The sequence below is a fragment of the Equus caballus genome, chromosome 23 (genome assembly GCF_041296265.1).
Source record: "Equus caballus isolate H_3958 breed thoroughbred chromosome 23, TB-T2T, whole genome shotgun sequence".
Taxonomy (NCBI): Eukaryota; Metazoa; Chordata; class Mammalia; order Perissodactyla; family Equidae; genus Equus; species Equus caballus.
This window is the reverse complement of record NC_091706.1, coordinates 27,771,468-27,791,409: the sequence shown is the minus strand read 5'-3', so window position 1 is coordinate 27,791,409 and position 19,942 is coordinate 27,771,468.

The following is a 19,942-nucleotide window of genomic DNA, read 5'->3' as shown; positions in this document are numbered from 1 at the left end:
GACAGCGCCCAGAAGTGCGAGCCAAGAGCAAGGGGCTGCTGCAGAGGGAGGCTCTGCCGCAGGCACCGACACTGTCAGCCAGGCAAGGTGGGAAGAGGGACAAGGGGGAAAGAGGCCCCGGGAGAGCCCCTCTCCTCAGCCAGCGCCCCCCTGGCTGGCTGGCACGTTACAGAGAGCTCCAGCGATCAGTTAATGAGCTGGCTCTGCTGGCCTGGCCAGGGGATGTACTCAGCCGGACTGAAGGCGGGGGTGGGGGTGGGGGACTGTGTTACCAAAAGCAGTACGACCTTGATGGAAAATAATCAGAAGAGCAAGCTGGGAGGTTGTGCTAGGCTGCATCTTTCTTCCTTACCAGCAAAACATACCCACCCAGCGACGGGCATCTGCAGTTCGCCCCAACTGGGTGCCCTTATGTTGGCCCTGGGGCTGATGCATAGATGCATCCTTCTGCAGTCTCCATCCACTCTCTGATGTGTATGCTCAGCGGAAGCTGGGGCAATTAAACCTTCCTAAGGCATAAGGGTCTGTGTTTCTACAAGATCCTCAGATAATTCTGTGCATATTAAAGTTTGAGAAGTACTGCAATAAACAATTCATAGCTATGAACCTTATTTTAAGCCCTAGAGTTTTGTTGTGTGTACTTTCTAGTCTTATCAGGTCCCCAGATAGACTACCTCAGGCTTTCTCTTACATCTGGGCCTTTGCACATCTCCTTCTAACACCCTTCTTGCCCTCTCCCTAGCCTCCACTCCCTGGCTAACTCATGCTTCAGCTGTCAGCTTAGAGAGGTGGTCTCAACCCTGACTGCACATTAAAATTATATTATAATCAGCCTAGGCTTTAAAAACACTTATTCCCAGGCTCCATCACAGACGACCTGAATCAGTATGTCTGGGAGTGGGGCCACAGCATCAGTTCAGTGCAAAAGCGCCCCAGCTGATTCTGATGTGCAGCCCAAGTAGGATCCTCTGCTTTTCAATGGTTCTCAAACTTTAGGGTGTATCTGAACCACTTAGTGATCTATTGAAACACAGATTTCAGTGTCTCATCCCCAGCATTTCAGGCTTAACAGGTCTGGCTTAATGGGCCTGAGAATTCCCATCTTTAACAGTGTCCCAGGGTTTGCTGATGCTGCTGATTCAGGTAGTATACTTTGACAATAAATGGCTTAAAAGTTATCTTCCTCCAGGAAGCCTTCTCTGATGTGTTTCTCCCTTTTCACTCCCAGAATGAATCAGTTGCCCTGTCCATGTTCTCTCATAGCAACCTATATTTTCTACTCTACTATAAATTGCCTGATTATTGTCTGTGTTCTCCACCAGGCTGTGAGTTCCGTAAGAACAAGGATCTTACTTGTCTCATTCATCGATGTTTCCCTAACACCGTTCATGTCATATATAGATCCTCAATAAGTGTATTTTAATGAATAAATGTACATATGGAAGGTTTTTTGCTCTGTGTGTGTGTGTGTGTGAGAGAGAGAGAGAGAGAGAGAGATTATCCAATTATTTTTATCAGGAGGAGACAATGAAAAGAAATCAGCAGAGTCTGCAGATCTGATTAAAGGAGAGTGATAGGAAGATTAAGCCCTGATTTACATTCCGGTGATGAGCTGTGTGGAAGCTGCAGATTCTATCTGTTTCCTTGCTGACTTAAGTGATTTTAAAAACCCAAGTAAAACAAGTGTTTCATCAGCCTTTATGTCTGTGAAGTTGATCACAATTCAAGTAACATTACTGAGAAAAATTCCCAAGAATTCCTTGCCTCTGACTCCATTGGGGAATTTAGTGACAATCATATAATTCTGTATCATTCCTCTGCCTTTTGATTTTAAACATTCTGGGTAGATTTTATACAGCCTTGAAATTAAAAAAAAAAAAATTCTGATGGGTTCAAATTCCACATCTACCTCTTAGAGTTTTTCTCCACCAACAGTGTCCCTGCAAAAGTTTATCAAAAGTTACCTCTTCCAGGAAGCCTTCCTGAACTGGCCACCTGTATTAGTTTCTTGAGGCTGCTGCAACAAATTACCACAAACAGTGGCTTAAAGCAACATGAATTTGTTATCTTACAGTTCTGTAGGTCAGAGTCTGACACAGGTCTCACCAGGCTAAAATCAAGGTATCAACAGGGCTGCATTCCTATCTGCAGGCTTTAGGGGAGAATTCCTTAATGAATGAATTTTTTTTTTTTTGCCTTCTCCAGCTTCTAGAAGCATCCCACATTCCTTGATTCATGGTGCCTCCCTCCATCTTCAAAGGCAACAACATTGCATCTCTCTGACTATTCTTTCATAGCCACACGTGCCTCTGACTCTCTTCTTCTGCCTTCCTCTTTCACTTTTCAAGGACCTTTGTAATTACATTGGACCTACTGGGATAATCTCCCCGTCTTAAAGTTAGTTGATTAGCAACCTTAATTCCTCTTGCCAGGTAACCTAACATAGTCACAGTTTCTGAGGATCAGCATGTGGACATCTTCAGGAAGCCATTATTCTAAGTCCCATACAACCCATACCCCAAGTTATTTGGTGGCTATCAACTTTTGATCCTCAGCTTCTTATCATTCCATAGCAGTCAGAAATCTAATGTCTTTAACTCTAGTTTAGAAATTGTCAACCCTGGCTGCACAGTGGAATCACCTGGGGGACTCTGAGAAATATTGACGCTCCAGCCCCATCTTTAGAAATTCCGAATTGACTGGTCTTGAGAGGGGCTCAGGCATCAATATTTTTAAAAAGCTCATGGGGTAGTTCTCTGTATAGTCAGAGTTGGGAACCACTGCTGATGTCAGATAAATTTGCATTCTGCTAGTCACCCAGGTACAAAACCTGGAGTCTACGTTGACTTATAGCTTTCTCCCAACCCTGTGGCCAAATAGCTCCCAAGTCCAATGTCTTCAACCTTTGGAAAGGCCTCCTCCAACTTCTTTCCTCCCTATTCCAAGCGCCATCATTGTAATTCAAGTATTAGCATCTGAACCTCAAGTCTGCTCCCCATCTCTCTAGAGAACAATCCCATTTCTCTACTCTTTTCTTTTCACTCTCAGGTGTCTTGAATCCTGGATTCCTCTCACTGGAGACCCGCATCTTAATTCCTTTATTTTGTACTTAATTATCTTGAGTAGATTAGTAGAATGGTTGTTATGGACTGAATGTTTGTGTGTCCCCAGAATTCATGTATTGAAGCTCTAACCCTCAATGTGATGGTATTAGGAGGTGGGGCCTTTGGAAGCCAATTAAATTTAGATGAGATCATGAGGGTAGAGCTACCGTGATGGGATTAGTGTCTTTTTAAGAAGAAGAGAGACCAGACCTCTCTCTCCCCACCATGTGACAATACAGCAAGAAATGGCCACCTACAAGCCAGGAAGAGGGCCCTCACCAGCAACTGAATTGGGTGGCACTTGGTCTTGGACTTCCCTGCTTCCAAAACTGTGAGAAGTAACTGTTGTTTGACATGCTCAATTTAGGTATTTTGTTATAGCAGTCCGAGCAGACTAATACAATTGTAGTGCTGGGAAAAGGAAGACTTTAGGATCATCTAATCCCAACCCCTTACTTTACTGCGTGGGTGCCAAGGCCCAGAGTAGTTCAATATCCTGCTGGGACTAACAGAGAGGCTTAGAAGCAGAGCCAGGACTGGAACTCAGCTCTCCATCATTCATCCTTTCAACATTTATGGATCACTGACTAGCTCAGGTAGGCATTGTGCCTAACCCCAGGTGTATAAGGCAAGATCCCTGCCCTCAACGAGCTCATGGTCTAGTCACTATAATACAAAGAGATAAATACAATGACTGAGAAACGCATCTGACATTATACTAATTGTGATGCAATATGATGTCATGACTATAATCTGGATTCTTATCTTTTCAGTGGTAGATTAAACATGGTTACAAATTCTTTGACCCTGCTACCAATGACAGGTCAGGTCTATGTTCCCTCTCCTTGAATCTAGGAGAGTTCCATGACTTCCTGAGCAATAAAAAGGTAGCAGAAGTGACACCATGACAGTTTCTGGGACCAGGCCTTAAGAGATTGGCAGCATCCACTGTTTGTCTTCTGGAATACACACTCTTGGAACCTAGCTATCATGCTATAAGGTACCCCAAGCAGCCACATGGAGAGGCCCACATGGACAAGACCTAAGGACCCTGGCTAATAGCCCAGTTGCTAGCCACGTGGGTGAGCTGTCTCAGAAATAGACTCTAGCCCCAGTGAAGCCACCCTAGCTGATGTCATGCAGAACAGCTGTCTCTGCTGAGACTTGCCTAAATTCCTGACCCACAAAACAGTGAGATATAATAAAACAATTATTATAAGCCATTAAATTTGTGGGTGATTTGTTATGCAGCAATAGATAACCAGAACAACTGATCATTTACAGGCTAAGTAACTTTGGGCAAGTTATCCTCTCTAAACTTCAGCACCTTCATCTATAAAATAGGACTAATCCTCTCTCTTAGGATTGTTGTGAAAATTAAATGCAATAATACATGCACAGAGCCCTATTCCTGGTCCATAGCTGCCATTACTCTCATTACAAAGGGTCTGTCAAGGAGCAATGCAGTAGTTCACAGTGGAGACGGGGCCTCTATGAGGGGAACCCAGCAAGAGGGGAATGTCTGGGTCATTTGTGGATGGATCTGCAATCACCCACAGTGTGAAATTGTTATATTATATTATAGATATATTACATATTATGTATAATACATGTAATAGATTGTGTTATAATTTGTGCCTATCCTACACCAAGCAACACCTCCTTAAGGTAGCATTCCTTTGGAAACTTGGGCTTCACACAATGAGATGCTTGTTTCAGAGAAAGACACTGCAGATGCTCCAGCTAGTGATGTTTCTCTGCAATAACACATGTGCCCACAGTACTCACTGATGAAATGTAAGGCCTTATGCAAGGTGTGTGTGTTTTATATTCCCCATTACGACTCCCCGCCCCCACAGAGCACTTGTCTGTCCCTTACAGGCTCTCACAGGAACACTGCAGCTCTGCATCCAAGGGGCTCAAGGGGCTCTTCTTGCAGTTAGCACCACAATGAGGGCATCTGAAGCCTTCCTTACCAGAGCCAGCTCCCCTGGAGCTCAAGCCAGCACAATATCACAAAATTTGGATGTGAGACCTGACTGTGTGTTTTTGGGCAAGTTCATTGACCTCTCTGATCATCAGTTTCCCCATCTGTGAAATGGGGAACATAATACCTGCCCTAGTTACTTTATGGGATTGTCGTAAAAAAAAAATTCAAAGGCTCCAACATCCCTACACGTATTGGAAAATATTAACAATTAAAGGGAGAACAATGAGGAAATCTCTTTGGGGGAAGGGGGTTAAAAAAGTACCTGACAAATGCCATCCTTCTAAAAATGGCATGGAGCTGGGATGGCAGCTGCTGACTCACCATTTGGGCACATTTCCAGGCTAGTTTCCTTACTGACCAACCGCACCTCCAACAGGTGCGGTCTCCTTGGCACGGATGTGTTGTTCGCTGTTTTTAAATTATTTCATGTGACAAATGATGTTCAAGAAACTGTACTTCCCACTTGGACTAGAATTAAAAGCATTTCAAGCTTGTTTCACGGATGAGAGACATAAGACTCATATGCATAACTGGTTAACTAATATATGTTAACTAGTGCCTCTCAGCTTTTAAAGCAACTGTTAAATGCCCACTTTTCACCCTGTGGATGGTCAAATACTACCAATTCTGAAAATAATATCAAAAGGAATTCCTTTATTTTCTTATGTATTTTGGCAAGGATATCCAAATTTTTTACATTAGGGTTTGCAAAACTTTCTTTTAAAAGGAGTCCGTGTAGCCATAATCCTCTCTAAGCTTCTGTTAGGAAAGAAAAAGAAGGGTTACTGGAATTGTCAGTGGCTGTATTAGTGAGTGGAAGGATCCAGCTCACTTGGGAGAACGTCCTGAGAGTCAAATGTCCGGGCTTTGAGTAGGGCACGTATACTTGCGTCATTTCTGGGAACCACAGACATCTTGTAGAACAATGAATTTAATTTGAAAGGACAGCCGAGGAGAGGGGAAGTACTCTGGCTCTGTGAGTCATCAGGATAATGAGGCAGTGGCCGTGCTCTCAGATCTGTGCCCTGCTGAAAAATGAGGGGTGATGGTCTTAATGTCTCTGCTTCTCAGACTACACTATTCAGGGCGGGTGGTCCAAGTTATACACACTCTCTTCCTACAGCAGCTATCTCAAGTCCCTTCAAAACAATACTGCATCTTGCAGAGTTACAGGATAAAGTTTAAGTTATGGTCCCATCATGCATCTCCACTGGGTAAGTATTTGGCAAGGAGAGTGGAATATTAATAATTTCCGAGCCCTGGGAGTCTGCCTATGTGATCTCTTATCCTTGTAACAACCTTACAAAGTCCAGAACAAAAGAAACTACAGCTGATCCCATTTTAGAGATGGCAAAACTGAGGCCCAAAATTCTTTATTGACATGCCCAAGGTTGGAAATCCAGACACTAGGTTAAAAATTCCAAACACTTTTCATTACAAAGGCCAACGTTTATTGAGCAGTTACCTTCCATGAAACATTGTTTTAATCTTATATTGACAGCGTTTGGTCCTCATAGTAAATGTATGAAATATGTACTATCATTATCCTCATTTTAAAGATGTGTAAACTGAGGTGCAGAGATGCAATTTGCCTAGATTTACCCAAGTAGTAAGTGACCAAGTCAAGATGCCATCTCAAGTGACAAGGTCCAGCACCTATGTGTTAAAACTATTGCACGTCCCTGCCTGTCCATTGCCGCACGCCTGAAAAAACGAACATGGAGACTGGAGAAGAAATTGTACTCACTCTGCTACTCTTTCAATTGCTTTTCCACCACACTTAAGAATGAGCTGGTCACCCCCTCACCTACCCAAAACGACTTAGCCACACAAATATCATACCTGCTGTTGGCTGATGCACCAGAAAATTCATCAGCAGGAAAGAAATGAATGTCTTAAAAACTTGAGGATCATGTCATTAAAAATTCTCGCCAGAGATCATGACTCCACGAAACAGTTGCTTCTTTCCCACGACGTACTCATCTACCCAACCCCCATCCTCAACCCCCCACCTCCACCCCTGATTAAGTGGAAAAAACCATGTATTGATGGTCAAAGGCTTGAGTTTTAGTGCTTTGAATAGTGATTTTAGCATTTCCAGGTCCGTGTTTCCTAGGGAAAATGGGAGACTTGAGTGGATGTTTCCAACTTTAAAATTCTATGGTTACAACACTAAATCACGCCATCATTATATATCCATAAGAAACATGAAAAAATATGAGGAAAATTGTCTTATTTTCAATAAAATGTCTTTGAATATTTTTGTGGCTTTATATTTTTTTGGACAACTTAGAGTGCTAAATGGCATTAAAATGTTTACCTAAAAAAAAATAATGTGTTTTAAGGAACATCAACTTATCTCCTCAGTAATTAAGCGATGCGAACGAATAAGCTTGGAAAGAGAAAATTGAACTAGCAGGATTTATTAAAGGTATCTGGTTGCTTATGTTTTAAATGCTGATGTCCTCAGAGGAATTATCTATTCATGACAGGAAGCTTGAAAAAAAAAAATGACTCAAATTTCAGCTTAAAGGAAGCTGGTAAATTGTTGTTTAACAAAGACCATTGATCTCTTTTCTTCTACAGTGGTGATAGTTCAGTCAGAAAAAAAGAAATTCAGTGTTCAATGTGTTTCCAGAAATGTTGTATAGAATGTAGTAAAATACAAATGGATATTTTTTAAAAGCCCAACAAACTGTCAATTTAAATGAGGGAAAAAATGATTTGCTCTGCATTTCCCTACTTTACATCTATGCATCATAAGGCCGTTGGAGAAGGAAAGGAAGAAGACAATCCGATTCCATTAACACGGAGCCGTAATTCCCAGTTGCAGTATTTGTCTCCTTGGCTGTGTTTCCTTCAGCCTGGGCATCACGGCAGAAGACCTGCTTCCACACAAACATCTCTGCCAAGCTCTCCTTGATCCACTCCCTCGGTTACACCACTTGGAATTAAGCACCCTTGGGAAATGCTGCCCTCCAAGTGCTGCGTCTCCTCTCAAGGATGCATGTCAATATTACACTAGACTTAGCTCAGAAATTGAAGTTAGGAACAGATCCTGCCTCTTCTGGATTTTGGATTCCTTCTCTCACACCCCCACCCCCAACACTGTACTTTCTGTGAATGAAGGGAAAAAACATTCTAAACACAATTCTAGAATGTGGAATCAGCAGTTGGGGAAAGCTTGCTCTATTATCACGCCAAAACTGCGATAAGAACTTAATTTGATCATTTGCTCATTTAACAGTAATTTGATATAGATCCATTTTCCCCCAATAGTGTAGTTAGCTGAAAAAAATTTATTTATGTACAAACCATAAGAGGAAAGTCACTGTTTTTTGGCAAATGTCATGGAAATCACCAAAACATTCAGTAACAGCTGGCAGGTTTTGGAGATGACTAATATTTTATGCTGAATGCTATGTCATCCACCAAAGGCAGACGTAAGGTTATTAGTCTTCACATCTTCTCTCTCCTGTGGAACTGTAAGTCTCCAGAGGACAGGGCTTCGATCTGACTCCTCTCCGTATGCCCCCACTACATCCAGCACAGTGCTCTTTCCATGGTAGGTCCTCAAATAATTATAATAATAATTGATGATCAATTCATCTCCAGCTGGAACCTTAAAGAAAAGAGGCTCATTAACTAGGTAGAAATACAAAGAAATGCAGGTACTTTTGAAATATTTTATTAGGTTCTATAAAGGGATCAAAATAGTGGCTTTCAATTGTATTCAAAGACAATATCTCCCAGAACTCTGACTCAGGTTAGCATAAACCTGAAAACATGCTGGATGGAAAAACACAGACTCACTGAGATCAGAGTTACTACTGGGCCATAGTAGTAAAGAAAACAAGCAGACACAATGATACTTTAAAATAATCTAAAATATACATCTGTTAATTGCCATTTCAATTCCTCAAATATTTGCGTATGCAAATATGCCTGCTCAACACTGAATAAATTAAAATTGAGGCAGATAGGTGAACTTTGCACACAGCAAAGGCAGCCTGAAGTAGAGAAAACTGACTGGGGGAGGAGGAGGATACAGGAAACCTGGATTCTTTCTCTGTGATAAAGAAGCCTAGTAACAACACAGAGACCCTGGGAGCTCTGGGAAGAGACAACTCTAAATGGGAAAGAAACCTAGAAAGCGCAGGAAGGAATCAAGGATTTGGCTGCTCTTCACAGTCATGTCCATGGCAAATCTCTGTACATAGAGATAATGTTTATCAAGCTCCAATGATGGTCCAGGCACTATTCTAGGCACTAGAGATACACACGGGCATGTAATCTCACAAAGACTTCCGGGAGACAGACAATAAGTAACTAAATAAACCATTAATTCAAAATGTCAGAGGATAGTGGATGTATGAGGATAAAGCAGAATTACATACTGCTTAGGGGAGGGCCAGGTCTACTTAAGATTAAGTGGCCAGGGAGTCTCTACTGATACCTGAATGACAAGAAGGAGCCAGCCATGTAACGATGGAAGGGAAGATACTCTAGGCAGATGGAACATGAGGGCAAGTGCACTACCAGAAGGCAGGCCAGCATGGCTGTGGCACCCAGCACAAGGGGAGAAGCAGGAGATGCTCTTGCATAGAGAGGCAAGGCCAGTTCATTAGGACCCTCAAGGTCAAGGTATGAGGTTAGAATTTTATTCTGGATAAAATAACATTGAGAAACCATCAGAGGTGTAACATGGCCTCATGCGTGTTTTTATAAAGACCGCTCTGGCTGTTATGTGGAGGGCAATCCTGCTGTGTAGGGGAAGAAGAGTGGCAGACCTCTTAGTGGTCCATCCTGTCATCTGTGCAAAAGGTGGTGATAGCTTGAACCAAGAGAAGTAGCAACGGAGATAGACAAAAGGAAGATGTTAATAATAATGACAACAACAATATTAGAGACATTTTGAAGGTAAAGCCAACACAGAAGTAAAACAAATTCAAAATCCATTAACTGACTAAATACTACTTCTAATGCAAGATACGTTAATACCATGGCATTAGTAATGCTAAAATAGATTGTACTAATGAGGCATGTTCCAGCCACATGAAACTTACCACTGATAAGTAAGAACTCCTAATTTCACAAAATGGAGACTACAGAAAGAGACCAAAAAGACCAAATAAAAATGATCCAGTGTAGCAGACATTAGAAATTCCTTGACTCTTTACTATTTGAACATTCTTCCTTTATTTTGAGAATTCCTCCAAAACCAAACTCTTGGTGGAGGGTAGATCACTCCTCTATAGTTGCCATTGCAAAACAATTTTCTTGGTCCCATGGATTCATCAGTTATTCTTGGCACCATGCCTTTGGAGCTTTTGTCCATGAGACCTGCTTCCACATTGGCCAAGCAACCTTTGATTATGATTTGTCTCCAAACAGAAGTCTGTCTACAGAGAAAAGAGCAAGAGGACTAGCATTTTTTTTTTCCTCCCCAAAGCCCCAGTGCATAGTTATATACCCTAGTTGTAAGTCCTTCTAGTTCTTCTATGTGAGCCACTGCCACAGCATGGCAACTGACAGACAGGTAGTGTGGTTCCATGACCAGGAAACCAACCTGGGCCGTCAAAGCAGTGAGAGCACCAAACTTCAACCACTAGGCCATCAGGGCTGGCTCAGGACTAGTATTTTTTTATTGCCTCACGGGCCAGTATGTGATAGGAATCTGCAAATATATTATTTTACTTCACTTAATCCTAAAACCATCTTTACCAAGTTGATATTATTGGCTCTACTTTAGAAATTAAGAAAGAAAAGAGGATCGGAGAGTTAAGGGTGACTTGCCCAAGATCACATGGAGCTGATAAGTAGCAAACCAGACTGCTAGTTCCAATCCCGGTTAATCCCAGAGTGGCCTGTGTAGCTTTGCTTTGTGCTTTGTGGATCCAATTGGGGAAAAAAGTGGTCAAGAGAATTGAAGAAAGCTAAAACTGTCTCACTGATTTACCTTTAAAGGGCAAGAAGTTGAGATCAGGAAGCCAGACGAAGGAGAGAGAGGAGAGAAGAGCCAGAGTGCAGACAATCTGGGGAGAATTCACAGAATTTTATGGGATGAAAAATGGGAATTTTAGTTAACTGCCACCTGTGGTGTGTGAAATATTGGAAAAGGGATGCAAGAGAGGGAATTTTAAGAAAGTATACCATGTACTATACGCAGACTTCCCCTTTGGTGCATCTCTATGAGATTTCAGTAAAGATTTAAACTGTTTTCAATGCTTTGGGAAATACCTAACAGGTGTTTCCTTTGAGGGCACCATTAAAATGAAACATGAGGCTACCCAGCTTTTTGTAGGTTGCACGAGTCTGTTGTGGAATTTTCTATATCACACAGAAAGTAGTAGTTGAACCTGGACTCAAACTCGGACCCCCAACCCTTCAACCACACAACACTGACTTCTAAATAAACAAGCAAACAGAATATCCTTACAGTTTCCTCTGGCTCACAGTTTTCAAAGTTTCCATCTCCACCAGCTACTCATGTGGTTTTGGATAGAGTCACATGAAATACATGTATAATTTTCACAAATTTAATTCTGTATGCTTGGCAGAGGGAAAAATAAAACAATTGAAATAATATTAGAAAAAGAAAGCTAATCATCCTGGGATGTGCTCCATTCGTCTTCATCTTGTGATCACTTGTTATGTCTGAAACATTTACTCAGACATAGAGAAAACCATGGGAGTGTACTTTACAGATATTTTAAGGAGTTTTCTAGGTAATTTTGACTGTACTTGATTGTAATCTTAGGGACTAACTTGACACCATGCAACTCCACTGAACATCCAGCCCAAGACAGGTGCAAGCAAGGACAGAGATCCCAACAATGCACTTGAGAAGGTAGCCTACCATGTTCCTGGAACATAGTAAGTACTCAATAAATGTTTGATAAATGGATGAATGATGAAGAAATAAACAGACAAATGAGGAGCCAGAAAAAACAACACTCACATAATAGTTCAATTCAAGTCACATTCCCAGGTTCTCTCTTGATACTAACAGCATGAGAGCCAGTGATTTGCCAAGTCAATGAATTTGGTTGGCAAGGAGAGGCCAAAGGCAAAGTTTTCTTCCTGCACTGTCAACTCCCCTTTCAGAATGCCCATCCAGTAAAATGGAAGTTACTTCTTTCCTCATGCCCAGCCCTTCCCCCAACTGCATGCTAGTATCGTGATGCTACCTTTTTAAGTCTTTCTTTTTACCATTTCTTCTAGTCAAGATTTATTACCCAAGGTCCATTTTTGTCACGGCTTCCCTTAGTATAGTGGGTTGAATAGTGTCCCCCCTCCAAAAATATATGTCCATGTCCTAACCCCTGCAACCTATGAATGTGACCTTATTTGAGAAAAAGGTCTTTGCAGATGTAATTAATAAGGATCTCAAGATGAGATCATCTGGATTTGGGGTGAGCCCTAAATCCAATGCCAGGTGTCCTTATAAGAGAAAGGCAGAGGGAGATTTGAGACAGAGAGACAGAGAGGAAGAGGTGGTGTGAGGATGGAGGCAGAGATTGGAGTGATGCCTTGAGCAAGGATTTCTGGCAGCTACCAGAAGCTAGGACAGAGGCACAGAATGGATTCTCCCCCAGAGCCTCCAGAAGGAACCAACCCTGTCCATGCCTTGGTTTCAGACTTCCGGTCTCCAGAAGAGTGACAGAATGAATTTCTGTTGTTTTAAGTCACCATGTTTGTGGTAATTTTTTACAGCAGCTCTAGAAAACTGGTACATTTGGCAATTGCATTGTCCACCTCAGCTCGGTGTTAATGACCAGTTGACATTGCAATATTCTTAACAGGGAAATGCTGAAGACAAAAACCTAGAAAAAGATTTCTCCATCTCAAGTAGCAGACACTTCAAAAGCGTTGGCGGAAAAGATATTTGGGGAGTGTGGTGGTGATTTCAATTGTACCCTCCAACTTACATTGGGTGGGTAACTGCCACTGATACTTGTTAGAAAAGAACGCAGTGCAGAGACTACACAACTTGAAATGCTCCAAAGGTGATCACTATGAAGGGCATCTCAGATCCAGAATTTGATCTTACTTCATATGCTTGTTACTTAATAAAAGATACACATTTTATAGAGGCTTTCAGATAATTAGAATTTTCCCAATGACTTTGCAATAACATTTGATGTCTGCATTTAAGTGAATTACAGCCCTTACAATCACGGGGCACAAGCTTTCCCCAATGGCATAATCTCGTAAACAGCCTCTTACATCACAGCTGCACTCCACCAGTAAGAACCAAATTAAACCATTCATAAAATATGACATCTTAGCATTGTGTTCTCATACAGCACTCTGTGGAAGCTATATCAAATGCTTCTTTCAAGGGAGTTTAGTTTCTATTGGTGATTTTGATTCCAGTGAATTTGCTACACAAGTGAGTTGGTTTCATAGAATCACTGAACTTCAGAGCTCACAAACTGAATCCAACCCTCCCACACCCCCATTCTACTGATGAGAAAACAGGCTTGTTAAGAGCATACAGTTAGCTAGAGGTACAGTGGCTAGTCTTGTGCTCTTATCGGGTGGAAAACTATTACTCTTCCACATGGGAATTTCATGAATAGCTCCTTCTCGGTCCTTGTAGGATTGACCTAGAAGGAGGGGTGAGGGAAAACGGAGCACAAATCTTGTTGGCTAGATCAACAAATCAAGCCTGTGGAGTAGAAATGTGCTCGAGGAAGCCATCAGATTCCTTGCACAGCCCAGTGGTAAAGTAGGACCTAGAATTTTGGAGACCTTGACTCCCAAATTAGTACTATTTTCATTCTGCTAGGCCACTTCCCCTTCACTTTAATTTCTCATAGAATTATAGCTTCTTAGGACTAGATTGCTCAGTGGCCCAAATTTTTATTCCACTGCAACATAGGTGGCACAATCCCACTAATAGAGTGATTTACTAGCTACTGGGGTGGGAGGCAGAGGTCAAGATCTGGAAGAACCCCACCTGTGGGCTTAAACGGAGGCTGTGGGATGGTCATGGACAGTCAGATAAAGACCTCCTAGAGGTTCTCATCACTCTCTCCCCTTTCCTTTCCATGAGTCACCAAGTTTGATGTCCCTTACAAACTAACTATGCATGCCAAAGCAACCATTTAATAGGTTGTTATAAATAACAATTTTCAGAGTACAGACATCCTTTGGAGTTATCACACAGCCATGCCAAATCTCTGCAAAATTTGGTAGCCTTTAATGGACCCTACTGATCTTGTTGAGTACAAAAATTTACCCAAAAATACCCAAAATTGTTTTCAATCTCTAAACAAACTATGAAAAGAAAAGCCAGAGATAACAGGTAGTATGAATTATCAATATTTGAATACACAAATTACAATCAGAATTATTACTATTTTAAGCACTGATATGGATTTTGAGGTGAAAATAATGGGTCCTCATAAGCTGTTAGGACTAGAGATTCATATATACTTTCCAGTAGTGTACTAACAAATGTTCAACAATCAGCTCTCCAGAAGAAAAAGAAAAAAAAGTGCTGATTTGTAGCATTTGCTGATTTCTATGGTGTAAATACTCCCATCGTGGCTGATTTGAGGAGGCCAACATGACATCAATGAACACAAGTTGGGAAGAAATGTAGACAACTGGCTCTCACGAGCTGCAACAAGCAGGCTCTGGCCACTGATGTTTTCTAAAAATATATATGAAAAGAGTTTACAATGTGCCGACCATCTGACTCAGAAAGTCTACTCTTAGGAATGTATTCTCAAAAACGGTAAAAGAAGTGTGAAAAGATTTCTATGTGGGAATATTTGCCACAACCTTGTTTATGAAATTCAAAAAACTCATTGATTGTGAATAGAGAATTGATTATATAAATTACATGTACCTGAAAAGTAATGTCATCAAAATAATATTTACAGATATACATGCATATATACGTATGACTTAGGAAGACATTAACATCATATTGTTACGTGAAAAAAATCACATTAGGAAAGTAATAAAAATAATAGGACCTTATTTGGGGGATTTTTTAAAAATGAGTGTTTGGCAAAAATTGTCATCTGTCAGTATGCATTTCCCCTTTCCTTCTTAGTTAATACAATCTCTGATGGTTAACTGGGCAAAGCGCCACTTGGAATAAAGAAAACATTTCCCCACCTCCCTTGTGGTTAATGTTACTAAGTTCTTGCCAACAGGGTATATAAAGTGCCCTTTAAGGCAGTGGGTGTGCTCTTCTTCATCACTTCCCCATTCTTGCAGGTTGGAACCGATGTGATGGTTGGAGCTCATGGATTGTGAGTTGCAAACATGCATACAGGATAAGAGAACAACAAAATCAGGGGACCCTGGGGCTGTGGACAGCTTATCTTCAGAGTTAGTTTATGAGACAAACCTAATAATATGTGATATATATGCATGTTTTTGCAGTGGAAACATTTAGAAGGATATAAACCTACTTTGACAGTAGTTATCTCTAGGTGATAAGAGTCCTGTGATTTTATTTATTTATTGCCTTTTTATTCATTTGTATTTTCTAATCTACATTCTCCTATCAAAAATATATATCACTTGTATAGCAGTTACAAAATGGGAGAGGGGAGAGTATTAGTAGTTAGGAAGTTTGATAGTAGATTCTCACTGAAGACATAAATAAGACATTAGACAAAGAGCAGAAAAATTAGAGTTTCAAATGCTTCAGCGTGTCAACACCATTCCCTTCTCTCAAAGAAGGAAGTGAAAGGTGGATAGTGAAGAGGGTAGTTCTCAGTTTAAGAAGTTGGCCAAATTATTGTTCTTGTCAATGAATGTGTTCATCCAAAGTCAGTTTAAAGTTAAACAATGGCTTTTTTGTTGTAGAGATATCACCAGGCAAGCAGGACCGGTCCATGTGGAAAGCACTTTATTCACTTCTGGAAGAAGCAGATTTCATAAGCAGACAGTGTCCAACAGCCATGAGAAACTCGGAACTGAGCTCTTAAAGATGATGGAATTAACAGTTCGCTGTAAGTAAACTGATACCAGTGGTAAACCCACTAAACCCAGTTCAACCCTATTGACAGTGAGCACTTAAGGAGAACCCCCAGGGACAAAGGAAGAAGCAGACCTGCTACTACTGGCATGAGATCATCCCTGTCAGCCTTTAGACCCTCCCATTACAAAATTCTGAGGGCACCGGAGCCTCCAGAAGGCACAGTATCTCTTGAATCCCATGCACTCTTAGAGCCAAACATTTCTAAGATTAACTACCAGCTCTGCCACATACCAGCTGGGCTAGTTTTTATTGTTGCTGTTAATTTTTTTTTAATTAATAGATTTATTTCTGAGAGCAATTTAGGTTTACAGAAAAATTGAACAGAAAGTACAAATAGTTTTCATATACTCTCTCTCCAGCCCCAGAACATCCTCTATGATTAACATCTTCTTGCATTAGTGTGGTATATTTGTTACAACTGATGAACCAATATTGATGAATTATTATTAATGAATTCATAATTTACATAGAGTTCACTCTTTGTTTTGTACAATTGCATGGGTTTTTCCAAATGCGTAATGTCGTGTATCCACCATTACAGTACACAGAATAGTTTCTCTGCCCTAAAAATGTTCTGTGCTCCATCCACCCATTCATTTCTCCTTTCTCCTCTCCCCACCCCAACCCAAACCCCGTAAATCACTGATCTTTTATTTATTTATTTATTTATTTATTTATTTATTTATTTACTGAGGAAGATTTGCTCTGAGCTGGGCCTGGGAACCAAACCCAGGCCGCCAAAGCAGAGAGCACTGAACTTAACCACTAGGCCGCCAGGGCTGGCCCCCAATGACCTTTTAACTATCTCTTTAATTTTACCTTTTCCAGAATGTTATATAGTTGGAATCATACAGTATGCAGCTTTTTTAGACTGACTTCTTTTACTTAGCAATATGCATTTAAGTTTCCTCCGTGTCTTTTCATGACTTTTATCACTTAAAGGTGGGCTAGTTTTTGAAATTCTTTAAATCTCAGTTTCTCCTCTGTAATCAGAATAACATTGCCCACCTTGAAGGGTTGCTGTGAATGTTCAATGAGATGATGTATATAGAGTTCCTGGCACACTGCAGATATTCAATAAGACATTGGTTCCCTCCCTCATCTAATGTGACAGACTGAATAATGGTTCCCACCAGAGATGTCAATATCCTAATCCCTGTGAATAAGTCACCTTCTGTGGAAAAAGGGATTTTGCAGATATGATTAAGTTAAGGATCTTGAGACGGGAGATTATCTTGGATTATCTAGAGGGCCAATGTAATCACAAGAGTCCTTATAAGAAGGAGATATGAAGGTTAGAGTCAGAGATGGTGACGTGACAATGGAAACGGAAGTAGTAGTGATGATGTCATGAGCCAAGGAATGTGGGCAACCTCTAGAAGCTGAGAAAGGCAAGGAACGGATGGATTCTCCCCGAGAGCCTCCAGAAGGAACACAGCTCTGCTGACATCTCGATTTTAGCACTGTAAAACCCATACCAGACTTCTGACCTCCATAACTGGAAGAGAAGAAATGTGCATTGTTTAAAGCCACTAAGTTTGCTGTAATTTGTTACAGGAGTAACCGGAGATGAATACAGGAGATTAGCCTCCGCATTCTCTTTCACCCCCTTTTAGTGTCTCCCTACCAATAGAAGCTAGAAATCTACAAACTTCATTTCCCAGAACCCCAATTAGAAGCACTTGTATAAGTTTTGGAACATGGAAGTAAGGCAGAAGTCATTTCCTGCTGCTTTTGGCTGAACTTCCCCGGAAAACAAGGTTGGGGAGATACATTTCTGCAGCAGCATCCAGCTGAGAGCTCTCCACTCCAGCTCCGTGGGAGTCAGCAACAGAGCAGGCAACAGCAGATTCCTCATCCAGCAGCCGCCTACTGATTCCCCACCTTTGCGGAAGAGGCAGTCGCTCCCCAGGAGTTCTGCAGTGCCCTGGGAGTCACTGCCAAAGGCCCAAACCAGAACTTGCTCCCCCAGCGTTTCCACTGATTTCATAAGAAGCTAACGGTGTGTATTCAATCTCTTTCTGATTAAAATAACTAGAAATGCTTTTCTTTGCTGCAACTGAAACTTGGTTGATATAACGTCTATTCTTACCATCCCAGGGGAGGCAGAAGTTCTCAGCAGGGAATGCTAGATGTTCTGAGCTACCATACAGCAGCTGGCAGGCAGCTCTAAGAACTCTACTCTTGTCTCACAACCAACCAACTTTATCCCCCCATCGTTGTGTTTCATCCTTTCTTTAAGTGGGCCTTCTCAATTATGAATTTTCCTCTTTAACTGGATCAACATGTGATTATAATTTTGGTGGGACCTGGAAGTAAGGACTGCTTTTAAAAAATTTAAAGACATTTTATAAGGTAATGTCTCTTAGCCTTACGAAAAGAATTTTAAAATTACCCATGCTAAAGGAGAAATACAAAATTGGTATTATTGCTTTCATAAGGAGAGGTGAATCTTAAAAAGGTTAGAAAAGCTTTCAGGAATTTATTCATACTGATTTAGATCCCTGACTCTGAAAGATCCTCCTTTTTTATATGACTCCAACATGAGTGCTTCTGACAATGCATGTCAACCACAACTGTCAACAGAGCCTTCCAGATTTCCCAGAAATAATTTTGAATTTTTTAAAAAAGATATTTAATCCACATATCTCATGCTAAAGAAAATGTGGTGTGTTATAACTTCCAAGTATGCTGCAGTAGAATAATTGCCAGGGAAACAGTGGTCACTGGAATTAGTAAATGTAAAGAGTTTCATGGACTAAGTTCCATAAAACTTCAGCTGTCTTTCTAGGGCTCCATACTCGTCTGGGCTTCCTCACTGGTGTTCTACTCCTTTGTTTTTGAAGGACTTAGCACAGGACTCAGCAAGATTTTTCTAAACCAAGCCAGCTAGTCAATGTTTGAGGCTCTGTGGGCCATGTGGTTTCTGTTACAACTACTCAATTCCACTGTTGTCGCACAAAAGCTGTCAATGCGTAGCCAATGAGCGTGGCTGCGTTCCAATAAAACTTTATTTGCGGACACTGAAATCTGAGTTTTGTATAAGTTCCACATGCCTGACCTTTTATCAACCATTTAAAAATGTAGCACCATTCTTACAGGCCCTCGGGCTGTGCAAAAGCAGGCAGCAGACCGTGGTTAGCCAACCCGTGCTGCAAACCTGGCCATGCCTGCTCCAACTTGCCCTAAAATTCTCACCAAGTGTGACACTGCTGAAGACTTGGTGACACAATCATGAAGGACACATTGGCTCCCAAAGTCCAACGTTTCCCGGGAGAGAAGGAAGGATTTCTCCCTTGTCTTTTCTATGTCACACTCAGCTCTTCATGGTCTAGCATGGTCTATCTTTTCCTCCTTCTACCCCAAACCAGCTCCCATGTGCCACATAACCCACCTCCAGCCACATCTGACAACACTTTTCCCTAAATAAATCAAGTAGCTGTAAATGTCCACAGCTTTGTTCATGCTTTTCCCACCAACTAGAACAACCTCTCCCACATCTCTATCTCATAGACTTTTGCTGGTTCCTCAAAACCCAGTTCAATGTCACTTTTTCTTTCCCCAGAAAAGTGACATGAAAACAATGACTGGCACACGGTCAACATGCACAGAATCAAGTGAATGAATGCCCATACCCAGGTGGGGCGTCCTGGCTGGTGGAAAGGGGGCTTTACAGAACCAGGGCATAATATAAAGTGCTCCATACACAAAGTGATGAGGACAGAAGGAGGGTGAGGAGACAGTACTGAAGACAAACATATTGCTTCTCAATATTGCCAAAGCCTACCCTGTCCAGAGGATTGGAGTCGTTTGTTGCGATAAGCAGAATGGTTCCCT